Source organism: Lynx canadensis, chromosome C1 (assembly GCF_007474595.2).
Source record: "Lynx canadensis isolate LIC74 chromosome C1, mLynCan4.pri.v2, whole genome shotgun sequence".
Lineage (NCBI taxonomy): Eukaryota > Metazoa > Chordata > Mammalia > Carnivora > Felidae > Lynx > Lynx canadensis.
The window spans coordinates 152815496-152837321 of record NC_044310.1 but is presented as its reverse complement, the minus strand read 5'-3'; positions in this window follow the sequence as shown (position 1 = coordinate 152837321).

Genomic DNA, 21826 nt, shown 5'->3' with positions numbered 1-21826 from the left:
GCAAGTTGTCTTTTCTTTAGTGCAGATCTCATGTTCTGCGACGAATTGACTTCAATTAGCTATAAACCACACAGGAGAAGGACAAGTTGCAATGGCAAGACCATATTTGTACTTCCTGATACAGAAGCTTATTATAAGATTTCGCAAGAAGCAATCTTTTTCCAGACAATTCAAGCGTCGTAACACTGAAAACCATAGGCGGCACTTAATAAGAATTTATTATGCAGGAGCAGTAGGCTCTGACAGAACATTGTCCTCTTTAGGTTCTAGGATGGGGACAGGCTTACTGTGAAGATATCTGAGAGGATGCAATAGCTAGCCAGCATTCTTACTCTAGATGTGGCCATGGTGATATACTTTGAAGGTATAGAAAGAATGGGCAGAGACATGAAGATATGAAGAAGACACGTTGTTAGCGGACTCCATTCTTATCCGCACGTGAAAACTGAACCAAGTGAGACAATGATCTGGAAAAGGAGGCCATGCTTTTCCCTCAGTTATCTGGATCATCTCAAAGAAGAATGGTGAAGAAGGAATGATCACAATTAACTGAATTATCTCAATTTGCATTTTATGTTTTATGTATCGACATGGTCTCCATTTATTTTTGTAATTCAGACTGTATGTTTATGTTGCAAGCTTGATGAAATAAATAAGACCTAGACAAATGTTTGTCCTTTAATGGGACCATAGAAAGAGTGATTTATGCCAACAAAAACAGTGATTTAAGATCGTGTCCATGGATAAGCTGAGTGGATTTTTTTTTCCTTTGGGAGGACATAAAATGTCTGTTTCTGGAATGGGGTGGTTTTGTGTTTGAAAAATATTGACTTTTGTCACATGGTGCTTAATTAGTCTATACACTCACTTGAAAAAACTTCTCATCAGTTTTGCAAAAACAGGACTTCTTAAACTCTACGTATTCAATGTAGTTGAGAGGAGAATGAGTGGTAGTCAAAGGGCAGTTGATAGGCCTGGTTGACATCCAGGATGAGGAAATTTTTCCAGAGGAAAATCCTTCAGGCAGAACAGACCTCCAGGAAGCATCTCTGGCAACCCAGGATTCTAAAAGCAGCAGCAGCCACAACACAAGCGGCAAGTGTTAACGAAGAGATATTTAGCACACGTCTGATCCATGGAAGGGTATATTTAGGGCATTGGGGTGTTGGAAGATCTTACCCCTTCTAAACATGTCAATTGGGCATCTTCAGTGCTTTTTAAAAGCTTTCATTTAAGTTCCAGTTAGTTAATTTGCAATGCAATGTTAATTTCAGGTGTAGAATATAGTGATTCAACGTTTCCATACAACACCCAGTGCTACTGAGGTAAACGCATACACATATACCGTATACCCTACCATCTCAGAAAATGGTTTGGGTCCCTAACTGATCCAAATTTTCTATGAAATATTATGAACTACTGAGTGTCTGAGAGTGTGATTTTTTTGGTGTGGGGTGTGTGTGTGTGTGTGTGTGTGTGTGTGTGTGTGTTTCGCTATCGAGGAAAATGATTCTGAATAAACTTGGCAGGGGTGGAGAGAAACTCTGAATAGTTATGCCCCTTAAATAGTTGGGCTATTATCCTGGGTTCAAAAGTTAACCTTGCCTGTCAATTTAGACTTAAGTGAGTAAAGAACACATCTTCATGTCCTTTAAAGGCATTAATATAGTGACTTCAGCAATGACAAACTGGTTTCTGAAGATATCTGATAAGAATCCTAAAGGAATGCCATGTCTTGCCCACGCATTTCCTCTCCCTCTTCCCTCAGTGCCATGAATGCATTTTTAAAGATTATGTCAGCTCAGTTTGTGTTGTGTTTGTTTGTTTGTTTAACTGATGTAAAAGTTCAGGTTTTGGGAACTGGCTTAAGAGAAGACATTTCCTGTAGCAATGGCAACTTTAACAATAACAGATAAACTCTTTCCGGCAAATCTTCACTGGGCTAGAACTAAAATCTGGAAGTAATCAGCAACCATTGAGCATCAGAAATTCTTTAAAAAAATATATTTAAACGCAGCTGGAGTCTGCTAGTAGTTGGGATAGGATTCAGGTACCTAATCCCTTGGGGTTAGTCACCATCCTCCTTCTTCCTAGTCTTGGATGTGGAACTAAAGAGCCCCAGGGTGTTGATGGTTGCAAAGAAACTATGGCATCTGACACCTGCTGGGAGCAATAAATAAAGATCTATTTCTGCCCTTGTCGGTTTCTTCCTATCCTGCTCACCACTGGAGATGCCGCCTTTTCTTCTGAGCTGGGTTTCAGAGGAGAGGGGTTCTGTTTACCCATATAAACAAATCCGGTAAGTAAGAGAAGTCACTGCTGTGTAGAAGTCACTTTGACACGCATGCTTGACCTATGATATAGGCAAGTCTGGTTAAAAAGTCAACAGAATCACACCCTTTACTTCTGAGAATTATGGTTGTAATTTTTCTGCCAGTAACATGACTCCAATGCAGCCTTCTGAAATACGTTTGATCCAGTTGTCCTGTTTCCTGTAGGATGATGCATTTCCAGTTAACTAATTAAAACTGGTTATTTGTGAGGATTTGTGCAGGCTGTTATTGAATATTTTATGTCTGCCAGTCTTGTCCAGCTACATTGCTGATGCTTGTAATTCTATTTAAAAGGAAACAGATTCTATAAACAAAGAGATGAGTATCTCTTTTATCTATGGTGCTTCACAAAACAATGAACATGCAACAGTCCAGAAATCTCTAGAAGATAGAGGAGTACCAGGGTATATGAATGTGGCAGTGTCTCCCTTGCATTCAGCTCTGCAGAAATCTGGATTGCTACAGAAGTGAAATTCATCAGGGCAAAAGCTTTCAGTCTGCAAATAAAAAGGAAAATCAGGCAGCCTCCAAGAAACTCTTAAATTCCCACACCCAAACACCTAACCTGTCCAAATTACTTGCTTGTGGAGGAATTACTCTAAAACCTCCCAAATGCAAACTAGCCATTGGTTTCCATGCTAGAATTCATACATTTCTCTATTTGGCAAGTAAACCAGAGCACGATATTTTGCATTCCGTTGAAATGTATTTTTCTCCTCTGGAGGATGAATGAAAATGTGTTTCATGCCATATGCCTGATAGTTTCTGGTGGTGCTTGTTCACATATTTTTGACTCTACACTATGTGGCACTGTGTGATGCAAATCACACTGTGTGATGCAAATCCCAGGCATTCTTCTGGAAGGAGAAAACAAAGAAATTGGGTAAAAGCTGTTTAATTTTAACTATTAACAAGGTCAATAGTTTTAAGAGATGTTTTCTATTTGATTTACTTAGAGCAAGTGAATACTCTTTTACTTCTCAGCAGAACTTTATTATGGTTAACCGGAAATTTAAATTCAAGTGGTCCTTATTCTTTTAGAAAAGCAGAATGCTCCCTCTCTCTCTCTTGTCTTGTATTGGTTGGCAGTAAGGCTAACTTCTCCCCTAAAGGAGAAAATCATGATGGTGCGCACTGAGAAAGTCTACCGAGGAAGGGGGTTAGCACCTGATTTCTCCTGTGGCGTGCTCTTCAGAGTAAATCTTCCCCAACAGCCCTACCTAGCAGCCTTCCGCAAGTGAATGAGTGACAATAAGTGTTTAAGACAACCTATTTCTTCTCTAACTCTTCATCTCTTTTGAAACACTTATAGAGCCTGCTGTGACAAGAAAAAATGTCTAGAAGAGTATACTTCCCAATGTTAATACTGGCTATATCTAGATAGTAAGATACAGGAAAGTTTTATCTTTTTTCTTTTTGTAATCTCTAATTTTTTTTTACACTAGAAGTGAGTTATTTTTCTAAAAGAACTTCCAAAAGAGGTTGTTTTTAGAATGTACTTTCTCTTTGAAAATCTGGTACCAGAAATCTGTAATAACCTAATTTGCATACTGATTAATTCTTTCTACGGACGCTTATTCACTGCCCATTAAATGGCAACCTATTTATTTGTCATCAAAGACACAAAGGCACCTAACACAGTCCTTCCCTTCAAGGTGTTCACAACTTCAGTGTTGTTTTTGCAGTAATTGTCGTCATACTGGCCATAATTTTCATCTGATATATTTCAGAGTTTTGTTTCTATTTTTACAGTAAACACCATTTCCACTCCTTTTATCCTTAACACAATTAACATTTCCCCTCGACCTAGAAATTGCTATCTCCTGATAAGACATTGGAGATTTTCATATAAACACTTTCAATGACTTTGTCGCAATTAAAGTTAAAAAAAAAAAAACAACACTGCAGTTTCTGCTCTTAGGCACGGTGCTGTTTGTAAGCAAGTTTTGAGTTCTATTAGTGAGAAATCGTTCCATATCCATTTATAGAACTTCAAATAACAGACTGATTTTGCAAGCTTTTCAAACTCCCTACTTCAACCAAGTGAATCAATGAGAAATCAGTAGTTATACGCAGTGGTTGAAGGATAAATAGTGGTTCCCACAGAAGACGTTGCCAGAAAAGGGTTCTTTCTGACTCAGTAACTGAAAAAAAAAAAAAGTCAGTCTTGGTTGAGAATAGTCCATCTCCTCCTCACCACCGAACCATACAACGTAGGCAAGTGTGACTGTCATATTTTTCATGAACTATGTTATAGTATCTGCCCGTAACCTGGTCATACCTATGCCAGTCAGCCTGCCATTTAACTTGGCATAACCTCATCCCATCCCACATTAGTAACAAAGAACAACACTCCTGAGAGTCTCACAGGCTGTTTTAGTGCTTTTTTTAAATGTTTTTAAAAGAGTTTTAAAATTGCATTTTCCAATGCTGTAATTCATTGTCATTTAAAATATACTACTGTATACCTTTTATCCAGACAGCTTTTTAAATTTCCTTTAGTGACACTAAATTTAGATTCTTTATTAAAAAAGAAATCATGCTTTGTCAAAATAATCAAGATTCTTAGCAAAGCTAAGACTCTTTACTGTGTTTTTGCTATTAAAGCATGTGTCCCCTTGATAATTTAGTATGTTTAGAAAAACAGTTGCATCACGTTCTCCCATAAACTAAATCAAAATATTTTCCTGTGATGTTTTCTTCCCATTCTCTTACTTGTGAAAACAGACACGAGTTTTATTTAATTTTCTTTTGATTTTCAGAGGTTTTATTCTACAGAATATGTATTTACTAAGAGCAGTCTTGGATTAAATAATACATCATAGTATTTTTGAGAAAGCCTTGATGTGTAGAGAGGTGGTCTCAACTTTATCACTAAATTTCTGTGTAATAAGGCAGAAGTCACAAACTCTCTTGATGTCAATTTCTTTATTAAATAATAGCTTTGTACCGGATCATCCTCAAGGCCCCTTCATATATAGAATTCTGTGTGTATTTTCACTAGGGAAAATCCTATTGTTGGTCAAAATATGATTATGTCATAAGGTATCATCTCCTAATAATGCAGATCTGAAGAAGGACAAATAAACTCAATGGTATTCTCTCCACTTAGTCATCCATACCATCAAAATATTGCATTTGAATTCTTACTATAGGTTAAGCTATGCTAAGTAATGGGAATAGAAAGTTTAACAAAGAAGACATTGCAATTCTTACTGGGTTTTTGGTCTGGAGTGATTCTCCCCTGAAAGCAACTTTGCCTGTGAAGGAGCATTTGGTGATAGATGGAGATCGTTTTGATCATCACTACTTGCACTTATCTAGTGGCTAGAGGCCAGAAGCGCTGCTAACCGTCCCACCATGCCCAGGAGAGTCTCCACAACAAAGAACCACTGACCCAAATTGTCAATACTGCCATCATTGGGAATCCTTGTTACTGGAGTAGACTGCTCTGCATGCAAAGGCTACCGGTGCAAACAGGGCTGTCTATGGTAGCACTTTGCAAGTTCTTCTCCTACATATTATGCAAAACAAAAGAAGGAGAATACAAAATGACTTACAAACTCCATTTGCAGAGTAATAATAAGAGCTATCTGCAGATTCAAAATATAGATAAAGGCTTTTCAAAACAGCCGGGATTAGGCACAAGAGAAACAAGAAGGGGGAAGAGAAGAAATTCAGTGCAGTGGCAGTAGATATTATAAAACCAAATTATAGGGTAAAATTACACTGTATCATGAAGAGGAATATACTCTGAAGTGAAAAAAGCAGTGTCCTTTACTTGCAACACTGTTGCAAGAACTGAGAAGGCCAAGTGAGTAGAAGGAGCCTTCCTAGACCCAGTTTTTTATAAAGTATTAATCAGGCTTCAGAAATAATCACACACACACACACACACACACACACACCCCATATTTCTTCCCAGATCTTGTCTTAAAAAAAGCAAAGCTCATCCAATAATGAATAATGAAAGATAAAGTGGCATAGTAGCACTGATTTTATAAAGACAACGCAACGATTTTATAAAGAAAAAAGGATAAGAGAAGAGGAAAACATACCAGCAGACAAAGAGCATTCACCAAAAAGATGAATGGAGCAGTTGAAAATTATGACCCCAAATTCGGTTACTTACTTAAAGTGAGCGAATTCATGAAGGAAGACTGCCAAGATGAAATGTAAGAATTCAGGGAAGAGAAGTTAGGATGACAGAAAGGGATGAAACATAACCTGGTAGAATCCTAGACAAGACTGAGAGACAACGAAGAGCAAAGTTCGCTTTCATATTGATAAATGTAAAGGGAAATGCATCGTTAGCTGAGGTTCTCAAGGAAACAGATACCAAAATGGAGTTAGAAATGCAAGAGATTAACTGTAGGGGACACTTATGAATGTTCCAGGAGAGGCAACCAGGAATTAGAAGGGAGGCCATGATGTAGGTTGGACAGCTATGAAGGAGAAAGGGAAGGATATGGGAGTAGGCAGAAGACATGTCAAACTGAAGTGCATCTGTGAGATAGTGTCAGACAGACCTATGTGAAATTCCAGCAAAGATTGATATTAAATAGTGTCCTATTGAGCAGAAGTGTTCTGGTTGTGTTAGCCACTGGCTGGGAGCAGTGTGGACAGAGCACGCTGAAGGTATTTGCTGTCGTAAATCCCACCAGTGGGGGCAGCCAAGGAAGGTACCTAACTCCACTCCTTGCGGCAGATTCTCTCTTGGTGAGAGATCTGATCAGTGTAAGTACCTCCGTGGCTGCCAGGCTCGTCCAGTTGGAAAAATGTGCACATTGGCTCCCAAAGCAAATCCAATGTCTATAAAGGCAGACCTACAACAGATTTAGGAAGGTTGAAAATAAGCTGCCAGGGGCGCCTGGGTGGCTCAGTCGGTTGAGTGTCTGACTTCGGCTCAGGGCATGATCTCACGGCTGGTGAGTTCGAGCCCCGCATCGGGCTCTGTGCTGACAGCTCAGAGCGTGGAGCCTGCTTCGGATTCTGTGTCTCCCTCTCTCTCTTCTCTTCCCTTGCTCATGTTCTCTCTCTCTCTCTCTCTCAAAAATAAATAAACCTTAAAAAAATTAAAAAAAAAAAAAAGAAAAGAAAAGAAGCTGCCAGACCAAGTCATGTCAGGCAAATGCAACATAAAAGAAGCAGAGGTCATAATCTTAATTTCAGAGAACATGAATTTTAGTAAAATTATTATATTATTATTATATTTCTAATGTATATTACATATATAGCTTCTTCTTGCATCATTCAATTGTATATCCCATTCAAAAACCTGAATAAAAACTGAAAACATAAAGTCATACAGGATACACTAAAAAAAGTGACAAAGTCATATAAAAAGCACATAGGAGCCTATCTAGATGTGCTTCCTATGTCTGATGCTGTAACAATGTGAGCAATATGATAAATTATGATAGTATTGGATCACAACCCAAAGAATAAAATAAACATATATGTGATAACTAAATAAATGGAGGAGAGGAGGGAAGTGTTCCAAATAGATGGAATAATATTAGATAATAAATATAGAAGAACTGAGGGAAATAAAATAATGATCATTAGAATATCACAACAATAATTTCTGCTTGCAAGATCCATAGATGAATTCTAAAATTAGTAGGCGAAAACTTAAGGAGAATTTTTACATAACTACAAAGCATTACCCCCGAACATTTAATAATTATTGTGGTGGTTTTAACATATGTTTACAAATTTATGGATACTCCCACCTCCAAGAGATAAAACTTCACTCCCTTTCACTTAAGTGTGCCCTTGACTTAGTGGCTCACTTCTAATGAGTAGAGTGTGGAAGAGAAAAATGGTAACTTTGTAATGAAAAAAAGCTGGTAGAAAATTCTGTATACACGTAACCAAAGTTATCACCAGTGATAAGCCATGTTGACAGCATGTGCCTCGATATCAATGAGGACTGTGCTTCTCATTGAAGTTCATTCCAAAGTTCATTGATGTTCATTCCAAAAAGCCATAATCCTAGTGTTAGTTATGAGAAAATGTCAGGGAAATTCAAATTGAATTTCATTCAAATATGCCTGGCCAGAAATCTTAGGAATGTGACAAGGTCATGAAAAACAAAGAAAGACTGAGAAAATGTCAAAAATTAGAAGAAACTAGAGAGAGAATTAAATAGAGCATGGTATCATGGATTGGATTCTGAAAAGTAAAAAAGGACATAAGTGAAAAAAAACACTGATGAAATCTATATAAAGTCTGTAATTTAGTTAGCCATATTATACCAATATTAATTTCTTAGTTTTCCTAAATGTACCGTGGTTATATAAGATGTTAACATTAGAAGAAACTAGGTAAAGGGTACATGGGAACTCTGTGCTATCTTTGCAACTCCTCTGTTTCTCTAAAATTATTTTAAAATATAAAGGTTATTGAAAAGGTCACCAAAACTAATATAAAATTTTAATTAGGATAATTCAACAAAGGGACTGTTTATATTATGATGAGAATCTGTATTAGAGTGATTGGTTCTAATAAAGAAGGTCAGGCAAGACTGTTGAAAAGTGACACTTAAGCAGAGATCTGAGGAATGAGTCAGAGTTATTTAGGCAAAGAGCAGATGGAAGAGTATTCCTGGAAGAAAAAACAACATGTGCAAAGAAACTATGACAGAAGGGAAGAGAGCAAGCACCGGGGACTGTAAAGACACTGGAATTAAAAGGTGGAGAGTATGGTCCAAGACAAAATGGAAGAGCTAAGTAGAGTCCAAAATCTTCAGGAACTTGGAGGGGAGTTCTATTTTTATTTGGAGAGCAATGTTGAATCCCTGAAATGTTAAAATGTCACGTGTTCAGATCCATTTCTTGAAGATCTTTCGAGCTATTGTGTGGCACTGCACAGGGGCCCCAGCTGAGATCTTATTGCAGAATCCTCACTAAGAGCCTGCACTACAGTATTGCTAATAAAATGGAGAGCAGAAGAGACAGAGAGACATTTAAGGAGAAACATGGAGAGGATTTGAGCGTTTTGGAAATGGGAGTTGAGGAAAAAAGAAGTGTCAGGGCTAGCCACCAATGTCTAGCTTTTCCAAAGTTTGGTTTGGTAGCTGAGTTACAACAACAGACTCAATTCTTTGCTGTTTTTTTTTTTTTTTTTCTGTATGCAACCTTTGTCATATTTCTTTGTCATTTCTCTTAGAAAGAAGATAGAGTCTGTGTCCTGACATCTTGGTACCTAGGTAATACTTTGGCCACTGAGAAGCGAACAGATATGACACATGCATAAACGTGAAAAAAATTCTTGTGTGGTCCTGCTTCTCTGCTTTTGTCTCTCTGCCACAGCCATAAACAGATGTCTAGGATAGCCTGCTGGAGTAGAGGGCATGAGAACAGAGCCATCTCCCTAACCACCCCGGCCAAGACCATCCTACTTCATCTACCAGACAACTAATCAGCCATGTGAGCAGCCCAACCAAGATCAGCCATGACCAGCTAAGACAACATGCCAACCTGCCCCTAACCCTAGATTCATGAATGAGGCTAGATGACATTAAGCTCAGTTTAGATAAGTTAAACCCTATAGATATGTGCTTTAAAAGGTGTATTTTATAGCGCTGAGATTGTGTGGCTGTTTGTTACTCAGCATTATTGTGGCTTCTATAACTGATACAGAGGCCATGTTAGTGCCATTTACTGAGATCTACTAGGAATTATTGTTGGCTATCTAAACAAGAAATATTTGCACACCTCCTCACCATGTTATCTATGGCGGAATACCTCTCTTAAATTGTAGAAGCTGAAAATATCAACTACTAATTTTCCAGTCTCCCTTACGTCTAGTCAGTGGGCAAAGAGACGTTAAGGAACTTTTGCTACGGTCTTACACAAAAGAATTTAGTAAAAAAACCAGCATGGAAAAAATTCTCTCTTTTAATCTGATGTTGTATACTATCATAGCAGGAATTTCAGCTGCCATTTTAAGAGATTGATAAAACTAGCCCAATTTATGAGGTCTAAAGTTTTGACAAAATTATCACTGAGGTTGACAAGGTGCAAAGATGGTAAGATGTCTTTCACGATGACAATTTTTAATTGTCCCTACAAATATCTATCTTTAGATATCTTTTTTGAGATAAATAAAGGTCCCTATGAATACATCACATTTAGTTAGGTGTTTTGTTACAAGTAGTCGAAGGCACTCGTAGTTCTCTTAACTTTACTATCTGATAACAGGAAGTGCAAAAGCAGACGTATCTCTGGAAAACACTGGAATTGTATGCAAACAGATATTTAATAGACTAGGGAGGAAAAGTCCCTATGTTGTATGGACCCAGGGCTGATTCTAGGCAGAAGAACAGAGTTTAAAAATTTTCTAATATGGAAAACTATTAAAAATGTACAAAGTAGACAGAAGAGTTCATTAAACACTTATAAACTCATCACCAGTTTTAACAATTACCAACACAGGACCAATTTTGTTTCATCTAAAATATTCATTCATGGGGCACTCGGGTGGCTCAGTTGGTTAGGACATGATCTCTTCAGCTTAGGACATGATCTCATTGTTTGTGAGTTCGAGCCCTGCATCAGGCTCTGTGCTGACAGCTCAGAGCCTGGTGCCTGCTTCAGATTCTGTGTCTCCTTCTCTCTCCGCCCCACCCATGCTCAAGCTCTCTCTCTCTCTCTCTCTCCCAAAAATAAATAAACATTAAAAAAAAATTAAATATCCACTCATTTCCCTGCTCCCTATTTTGAGGTATCGAAATAAGAATATTTTAAAAGTTTTTAGTTTTTTTTTTTTATATATATATGAAATTTATTGACAAATTGGTTTCCATACAACACCCAGTGCTCATCCCAAAAGGTGCCCTCCTCAATACCCATCACCCACCCTCCCCTCCCTCCCACCCCCCATCAACCCTCAGTTTGTTCTCAATTTTTAACAGTCTCTTATGCTTTGGCTCTCTCCCACTCTAACCTCTTTTTTTTTTTTTCCTTCCCCTCCCCCATGGGTTCCTGTTAAGTTTCTCAGGATCCACATAAGAGTGAAACCATGTGGTATCTGTCTTTCTCTGTATGGCTTATTTCACTTAGCATTACACTCTCCAGTTCCATCCACGTTGCTACAAAAGGCCATATTTCATTTTGTCTCATTGCCACATAGTATTCCATTGTGTATATATACCACAATTTCTTTATCCATTCATCAGTTGATGGACATTTAGGCTCTTTCCATAATTTGGCTATTGTTGAGAGTGCTGCTATGAACATTGGGGTACAAGTGCCCCTATGCATCAGTACTCCTGTATCCCTTGGATAAATTCCTAGCAGTGCTATTGCTGGGTCATAGGGTAGGTCTATTTTTAATTTTCTGAGGAACCTCCACACTGCTTTCCAGAGCGGCTGCACCAATTTGCATTCCCACCAACAGTGCAAGAGGGTTCCCGTTTCTCCACATCCAAAAGTTTTTAGTTTTTAAAGAGACTTTAGAAAATATACTATTTTAATTAATGAAACAAGTATTTATTGATTATTATTTTAGTTAAATTTAGAGGGACTATATCTGATTGGTTCCAAGCTCTGTGTGAAAAGCCCTAAATATCAGACTATCTTATGAGTTTCTGACCAGCCTGAGTCAGCTGGTCACTTTTATCCAATAACTGACCGCTCCTTCACAAAGAATTTTCAAATGTCGTATGCCTGTGGGGAAAAGGTGGGGAAGGCAGATTCAGCACAAATGGCTCAAAACAAATTGGGCACCATAATGGGCACAACCCCAGACCTTCACCCTCTATGTGCCAAGCATTTTGTAGATGCCAATGACACAAAAATAAATAAAACAAAGGCCTTGCTCTAAGGTAGTTTATTTATTTTCATACCATCATATTTTTATTGATCCTTGTCTTTAAAAATGAACACTTTTATTGATGGCGACCTCTTTTAAGGTAAAATGTATATCTGTTGTTTCTATACTATTTCTAGAAACTCTTATTTTAAATATACTTTTCATATTTAACATATTCTGCAAATACATATTGTGTAAATAATTTCTATTCTTGTAAGTGATAGGCTTTGTCTAACCTTGACAAAATGGCAAAAATGTAAAACACTAATTTTTTTCCTATCCCCAGTGATATTGTAAGAAGATCCACGTGATTTGACTTGTTCAGCAAGTCTTTATTTCAGGTATAAGTAGCTGACGGGAAAGAGTAAATCAGGTCCTATAAGCGTAGCCTAGGTACACATGTTTATAATAATTTAAACATTTATTACACCCATATTTATGAAATTGATCCAAATAAATTATAGTATATGAATTTGAGTGTGGCCATGATTATATTGTATTATTTACATTTCAGTGGCTGGGACCATTTTTTCCAACGTGGTATTTGCTTAAAGTAATTATACTGACTGAGAACAGTGGCAGATTGAAATTAAATGTTTGGATTCAATATTTTGTCAGCAAACATGCAGCAACTGCTTTACTGCTTCTTCCTCTCTTCTATGCATACTGATTACAAAATGATTACAAAATGATTAGCTTTTATTTTGGCACAGTTTTAAAATACTTGGATAAATGCTGCTTGATAGCCAATCTTGTAGTTGTTTAAATAGCTGAGGCAAAGAGAGAGAGAGGAAGAGGAGAGGAGAGGAGAGGAGAGGAGAGGAGAGGAGAGGAGAGGAGAGGAGAGGAGAGAAGAAGAGAAGAGGAGAGGAGAGGAGAAGAGAAGAGAAGAGAAGAGAAGAGAAGAGAAGAGAAGAGTAGAGAAGAGTAGAGAAGAGAAGAGAAAAATGGCCAAAAGAAATTTAAGACATCATTCTATCTTCTAACTCAGTCCTCATTCAAACAAATAAAAACTTGCCAAGGCTTAATATAATTTTGGTTTTATGAGTTCTAAGTTTTGGCTAAATATAAACCCTTCCAGGTGTGTTCAGTGCTGGCAGGTGGGGAAAAAGTGTTACTTTATGCTAAAAGTAGAAACACATGAAACTATTTTTAAGAGAGTGCTCTTGCGGCTTTTGGGATTTTGATTGTCTCTTTCAAAATAGTAGTTTAATGTGCTAAATGGGAGCAAATAAGAACATATGGTTTAGATCTACCCTGAAATACAAATGTATTTTTAATAACCATCATAGAAGTACTTGACAAGATGTTTTAAGTTTTGCTTTCCAGAATCAAACCATTAAAAATGAGTATTAAATAAAGCGAGCCTCTGAGTATATCTTGTAAATCTCTAGTGTATATTCACTAAGATTTTGGTCAGGGATTGGAAGGTCAGGGTCATTTTTAAAGTAACACTAGGGGCTGAGGACAGGCCAGATGCCAACTGAAAAAGAACTCACACTTTTTATTTTTAAATGAATAAATATTCAGGGGTGACAAAATCAACTGAGGAAAAATGTTATAAATTTCCTAAAGCAATGATATGTTCATAAAAATTATTAAATGCTATATTTACATATTTTTATGAACTCATTCATATTGACAGTGCTGTACCAATTCAAAACTGATTTGTCCTATAACGGAGAAAGAGTCAGAAGGGCAATCAGCCAGGTCTTTACTTACATCATTTAAGCATATCTTAGTCTTCCAAGTCCTGTGGAACATGACAAATCCAGTCCTGGGTTGCCGCAAACCATTTATTTGCTTCCATCAGGACATGGCACAAATATAATATGCTGCAGGAACGAAGCTGGTTCAAATGGAGAATTATGAAACTATTTGGCTCAGTGTTCTCAAATCTTTCCAAGTCACATCATGTACACGCTTCAATCAAACTAAGAATAATCTCGGTCACAATGTCAGGCTTTCTGCGTCTTAGTCTCAGGATATTCCAAAGTTATGCCACCTGGCAACTAACAGGGTTTCCCTCAAGCCTTTGTTTCTGGTATATAATGACGGAGAAGGAAGAGGAACCGTAGGAGTAGAGATGGAAGGAGAAAACAAAAAGAATAAATGGGAGGGAAAAGGAGAAGGCAATCAAACTGGATTTCAATTTGACTCTACTTTTTTGCTACATTTACACCACTCCTTACTACGTGTGACATCCTTCAGGCATTCGGATGTTAAGGTTGCTTTTATTTGTTTATTTTTTAAGTATTTATTTATTTATTTTGAGAGAGAGAATGAGAGCAAGCCAGGGAAAGGCAGAGAGAGGGGGAAGAGAGAATCCCAAGCAGGCGCCCCACTGTCGGCACAGAACCCAGCATGGGGCTTGATCTCATGAACTGTGAGATCAGGACCTGAGCCGAGATCAAGGTCGGACATTTAACTGAGCCACCGAGGTGCCCCTAAGGTTGCTTCTAGATACTCAGGTACCACCTGTCTATTTCTTTTTAGCATGATATTAAGATAGTATAAATACAAGTCTTCAAATCTGAGAGCGCTTTAAATGCACAATGAGATACTGTGAGGTGTCTGCAGAATTGGACAGGTGTTACTCATTGAATGTCTCCTGTTATCGTGGTCATGGAAGATATATCATCATCTCTTTAGTCACAAAAGCATACTAGGTTGCCTTATAAAGCAAGATATAAAAGAATAGTCATGATTTTCATAAGTCAAAGACTTGAAGGCGCAACATGAAGCAAGAAAACTGACAAAACTGACAAATTAATAAAACTATCCGGACAAGACACATTATATTTATATAACACACAGGCAAGGATTGACGTACTTGGTCAGCAGCTCAGAGGAACAATCTCTGCCTTTGTGGCACAGGCTAGATGTCCAACCTATTCCCTTTCCTTCCAATCATGCAGCTACTGTTTTCCAGTCTCCCTTGTAACAAGACATGGCCATGTGTCTAGATTCAGGACAACGAAAGATGGCTAGAAGGCAACAGTTACTTCTTTCCGTAGCCAATTGAACTTTATGTGAAGAAAGGGGAAAAATCTTGAATTAATTCGCTGAGATTTTGCGATTTATTTGTCGTGTCAGTCAGCATTGCTTGAATTATTAGAGATAAGTTACTCTGAAATGAGATTCAACTATAGAAAAACATACATATCCTAAAATATTTGGAATTACCTCAGTGGTTGGGCAGCAAATGGCAAGAGGGACCTGAAATGTAGAAACCCAATTTTTGAATAACCATAGGCTTAGGAAATCTATCCCAGCTTCTGAACTCTGACCCATTAACCAACACTCTCCCCAGCCCACCCCAGCCAACCACCTACGTTAGTCTTCCGGCACTCACCGCTTACCTGGATTGTCCTCCTTCAGGCCATTTAGAGACACTGGACTCTCGAGAGCTAAAATCTCGACTGGACTCTCGACTCAGCTAAAATCTCATTCCATTACCACCCACGGGCCTGTCCCACATCAGTTGAGAGTTCTTAGCTCTGATCAATCCATTTTGGCCAGGATGCTGGGGATGAGGAAGGTGTACTTCATTCCAATCGTATCATCCAAATGACTTATTTGGATTTCTTCCCATGAAAAACGATACAGATTTAAGTTTTACGTATAATGATTGGTACATAAAAGGCTTTTCAAACTCTTCTAGGCACGGGCCCAGTAAGAGAATTAAATCGCCATTCACTGCTCAGATTGCATCAACTTGTTTTTTGTTAAGCCACTGATGGCTTCCTGACTTAATTGTGCAGGGGGTGGGGACAGCACAATGTCGATAATAGTGTAAAATCCTTTGGGAAAAAGGAAAGTATATATAGTTCTTTGTAGTCAAATGAGAAACAAGGTATTACGCCAGATATGGCAAATATTCTGGCATGTGGATAACCACCCTTATCCCCATCCCCAACCACAATTACATAGCAGAGATTCAAAAAGGATCCCTGAGTTCTTTCTTTTTCCTCAGAGTCTTGAAATAGCTTGAAATCAACATAACGCACCACACCCACTACAATCCATTTAAGTTGGCATAAGTTTGCAAAACTTGCTCCATACCATCAGTTATATCCTTTTTGAAGGCTGTTGTTCTATTTTTACTGTACAAAAGAGAATTACAATCCTAAGGCTCCACATTTTGTTAATAATTTTTCCAGCAGGCCACATGCTGAGAACCTGATGTTTCCCCATTTCTATTCTCATGTTAGTTGCATCTTTAAAAGCACAGAAAAATTCTGTGTAATTGCACCATCAACCACCTACAGGATATTCCCACTGCAGCCATACAAAAAAAAAAAAAAATGCACATGGTCCCTCTTACCCCTGAAAAAGTAAAACAATTTAATGTGATCTGGCACCATTGAGATACCTTGTAAATCAAACCTTTTGAATCTCTCTGTTAAAAGAAATGTTCGGCTACAACCTTATGGATGTTACCAGCAAACCTAGATGGAAGAAAGAGACATTAACTACAGGGGACTGTGATTATAATGGATAAAATCCCTCTACACATGAAACGTGTAGAAATGGATGGACAGTGCGGTCTCAAAAGCAATTGTTTGGATTATCCAGCCTAACTTCCTCAAAACCCGAGAAGGGTAAAATATGTTCTTTCATTCTGGAATTTTTCCACATCTCTTCTTTGATTACAATCACCTTTCTCTTAAGCCATTTTTAGAAATGGACTTCAAAACAGTCATCCAAACTGGGAGAGAGCTGCCTTGTCTTTTTTAAAGCAAACAAGTGAATGTGACATCTTTTCCCTGTGTGTCACCTCTAGAATTTGAAAAGACCTTAGGAAAATGAAATTTTAAGGTTGTGCCATTAACTGATAAGACAGTTTTGAAAACTATTTTGTTTTGATTTTTGCTAGAAGAACTTCTTCCTTGGCTGATTGAAACTAGCTGAGAAATTGTTTGGAATATTTTCCCCTTGTTACATGGTAGTTCCTTCCTTCCTCCACCTTCATTCAGGCAGCTGATAGAATTTTGAATGGCTATTTCAGATGTTGCCTATATCTGGGACTAACTCGACAAATTGTAGAAAGAAGATAAACTACAACTGAGGTATTAATCGGGGCAGGTCCACCAGTGTCCATGGACTGCTTTAGCCCATGAAATTCGGCATAGGGCTTTGATCACTCAGGATGATTTAGCAGTCTCAACCTCTCAAAACCTCTGGGGAAGATCTAATGCGGAAGCAGTTGGATCCATTGACTCTAACAGGGCTCATGGCGACTTTCCTATGTCTCCACAGCTTTTTATGTCCAGTACAGTTTCTCGTGAGATCATGCAGATGAATTGCTATGGTAGTTGAATAAAAAGATGATTTGCCTCTGATTTTTATAGTTGTAGAATAAATCCAGATCAGCTTCCGAGATGTTGAGCTACTTGTCGGATTAGTTCTTGTTGCTTTTTAAGTATTATTTTATTTGTAGACACATAGCACATGGGATTGAAAGTCAACCTACTGTGATTCAAACCACTCTGTCATTTTGCTATCTGTACTATCTTGGGCAATTTAGTTACCGTAGCTAACCTTCGAGTTCTTCAGGTATCATCAAATGAGGGTACAAATGGGTACCTCCTTTATAAAGTTGCTGTGCAATTTTAAGGAGGTAATCCCCGTAAAACATTTAGCATATTATGCATCACTGTTTCTCAAACCTAAGTGTGCATACAATTCTCCTAGAGATCTTCTTAAAATGAGGATTCTGATCCAGCAGATCTGGGATGGGACTTACATTTCTCATGAGTTCTCTGGAAAGGCCAGTATTAGGATTCCATGAACCATCATTTGGTAGGAAGTTTCTAGAGCACCTAAAAGTTATTTCTTTATCAATGTTATTTTAGTACCATGTCATTATTATTAATATTTTCCTTTACTACTAAACACAATCTCAGTTTAAAAATAGGGACTAACCCCCCACGTCAACCGTTTTATTCCTGTGTCCGTGTATTCTCAAATACTGTGTGCTTAATGAGTATTTGCTGGACTAATTAAGTGCAAAGTGCTTTCCATTGGCTTGTAACACCCATCTTTTTTTAAAATACATATTACTACTCTTTTTTAGTAGCTAACTCACTAATAGTAGGTTAAATTAGTACGTTATGTCCCCTACTATTTTTTTTTTACCTTTAGCTGACTTATTTTCCAATTTCATCTTTCAATTTCAGTTAATAGGTTATTTCTTGGAATTCTCATAGTCCGTGGACTTACCTCTATCACACATGTACCAAACAAACTACGCACCTGTCTGCATCCTTATTTAGATTTTGTGGCTTACAAGTTAGAACTATACACTATTCATATCTGCACCCCCCTCACTTAACACAGCCCAGACATATAGTAGACACACATGAAACACTGTGGAATAGGACAAAAGATCAATGAATGATTGTAAAAAGGCCTAAAAAAAGAGCAGCTTTCTAATATTTGAGCATGTAAACTAAAAGAGATAATGATTTTTGTCTTTTATTACTTGGCAAGTGTTTCAAAAACAGAAACAAAGAAAAGGTTTGAGAGTCAGAGTCCTGTCTATCTCTATCCACTATGTGACCCAGACTCTGGGTTAGAACTAGAAGATCAAATCTTCTCTACACTCTCACACTTCTGGAATTGATCATGGCCAACTTGAGCAGTCTCTGAGAGCCTCAGCCTTCTCAGAAAGGGACCAGATAGGTGGTAGAGACCATCCCTTCTCAGAGGACTCTGAGGCTGCATATCCAGTGGAGACATAACTAAGGCAGAAGCCTCTCAGTTTGTTATTCCCCTAGAGAAGCTTCTGGAGCTATAGGGAAGCAGGGTTTGGTGTCAGCTACAGTCCTGCCATCAGCTCTTTACCTATCCAAAATCCCAAGGTAGATATAACAATTGACTAATTGGGGGGTGGGGGAACTGATTTATTCGTTTTGTTGAAACCTTGTCCTGAAAAACAATAAATCAAGGAAGAATTTGAACTACATGCTCTGAAATTTTCTATAAACTCTAATCTCCAACCGATGTAATTCAAATTGTTCAGCTGATTTATCAACACCATAAATTTTCTTGGGGCTGCGGTTCTCAATCCAAGCTGCACATTAGAATCACCTGGGGGCACTTTTAAAAAATGCCGATGCTGGATGAGCACAACACAACCATATTCTGTTGGAGACTAAGCATCTTTGTTTTTCGAAAGCTGCTTAGGCAATCCTTATGTGCTGCCAGAGCTGAGATTTTAGTAGATTACTTGCATTGCAGAGTTGCCTAGACATCTAATAATGTAGCTGAATGGTTAATAGGTAAAAGACGTCCTATTTAAATTTTTTAAATGTAATTATTGCTTTGCACATGGTTGGTCTTCAATAAATATTGGTTGAATAAATATTAAAATTTTACACCACTACAGTTTAAGCCACTAAACTGGAGGAAAAAAAATATAGGGGAACCGTTTCTTATGGTTTCATGTTTCAAAGGAAACATATGGTTCTTGTTGCTAAGGAAACAGTCATCCGTTCATGTTCTTCATTCCATCTTTAGGTCACGCCCAGTGCTGATCATGTCAAGACTTCAAGAGAAAAGTATTTTTAAAATCGTTTTGTAACCAAGTTTCCCTGGCTCAAAAAACTATTGCCGTGTTTTGTTATATACCCAATGGCCAGAATTGTCTTCCTATGAGCAGGGAATTATTTTCAAGGTGTTTCATAGGGGAAAAAAATGTTGTATTGTAGGCTTAATGTCTTGAGTCTATCCTCAAATATTTAAAACCTCAATCTATGGCCATTTATTATTTTTTTTAATTTTTTTAATGTTTATTTTTGAGACAGAGAGACACAGAGCATGAACGGGGGAGGGTCAGAGAGAGAGGGAGACACAGAATCTGACGCAGGCTCCAGGCTCCAAGCTGTCAGCACAGAGCCCGATGCAGGGCTCGAACTCACGGATCGTGAGATCATGACCTGAGCCGAAGTCGACACTTAACCGACTGAGCCACCCAGGCGCCCCAATCTATGGCCATTTAAAGCCCATATTACAATATGGTTATCAGGACCTGGACAAGGGTGAGGCAAGTGTGGTGTCTAGGGCACAAAATTTAAGGGGGTACCTCTAAAGTGTGAATATCCCCTTAATTTTTGCATTCTGGGTAATTTACTTACCTCATCCTTGTCCTGGTTGTGATAGTCACTACTAAGCTTGAATTGTGTTTTAATGCTTTTAAAGAATACAACGGAATAATTTCTCCTCTTTAAACTTCAGACACTGAAGGCAATTATCCAGTTTGTAATGTAGCCAAACTGCCAAGGTTAATTTCTTTGTTATTCTGAAAATACATTGAGACTTACAACAACAATGATTTGTTGGGGCCTCAACTACAGGTCTTACAGTTAAAATGGGTGCCCATTTGTAAACTTTCCCCTTATTTGCTGGCAGAATCCCAAGTATGTTCAAGTGTCCACCCATCTCCCAGATGACTCATGGATAAATTCTGATTAGTCGAAGCCAATCATGGTATTTCATGCTCTCTGCCTAAGATTAGTTAGGGATAGGTATGTGACTCTTTTCTACACAATATGACAATAAAAAAGATCTGTTGGGAAAGTTTTCTTGCTCTAAAATAGATATACACAGGAGGAATCAGTCCCCCTTCTTCCACTGAATATATTTTATATCTATACGAGATGCCTGGACCATAGCAGGAATTTTTTAATCAGGAGGAAAGCCATCTGAAAACAAAGTCAACATGATGAATACAGAAGAGTAGAATGATGGAAAGATCCTAAGCCCTTGAATTCAACATTATGCTACTAAATTGTCCAATTGCCGAGGCACTTTTCTCCTTGGCTTGCTTAAAGGAAGGAGAAAAATACATCTTCTTATTATCTATGCCAGGTTTGTTAGGGTTTTATGTTACCTTCAGCCAGAGCAGCCTATATCCAAGAGCATCTGGCATTTTTCCTATGTTTGAGGAATAGTAATTTCAGTAGTGCCTAGACGTAACAGCAAAGAAGCTCAAAGTATGGCATTAAAAGTGGAAGTATTTCATGATTTTTGGCAAAAATCATATTAACAAGAGTGCATAATAAATGAAATAAACACATTACTACTTAAGAAAAACAAATTATGTTACCAATATCCCAGATAAGAGTTTCTCAAACTTGGTATTATTTCAGCTGGATAATTCTTTATTGTAGGGAGCTGTCCTATTCATTGTAGGATATTAGTCAGCATGCCTGGCCTCTACACACTAGATGCCAACAGCACTCCCTACCCTTTTCTAGTTGTAACAAGAATGTCTCCAGACATTACCAAATGCTCCAGGGTGGGGGTGGGGGTGGGGGTGGGGGTGGGGGTGGGGGTGGTGGTGGGGACAAAATCAGCCATTGTCAAGAACCACTGCCTTAGACTCAACTAGCCCTGATACAAAGGTGCATAGAAAAAAAATGTAAAGCCTTCATTTTAGAAAAACAGAAAAATATTTAATCGGTGTGTATTCAACTCATTAGCAAGCATTAAATGCACATTTTCTATGTTCTAAATACAAGGATTGTTACAGTCAGGAACCCAGAATATCACCATGGAGACAGAAATCTTATTTGTCTTCATTACAATTCCAGTTCAGTGCTCAACACAGTGCCTGGCATATGGTAGACTCAATAAATACTCTAGATAAAGAGATGGTTGTATAGATG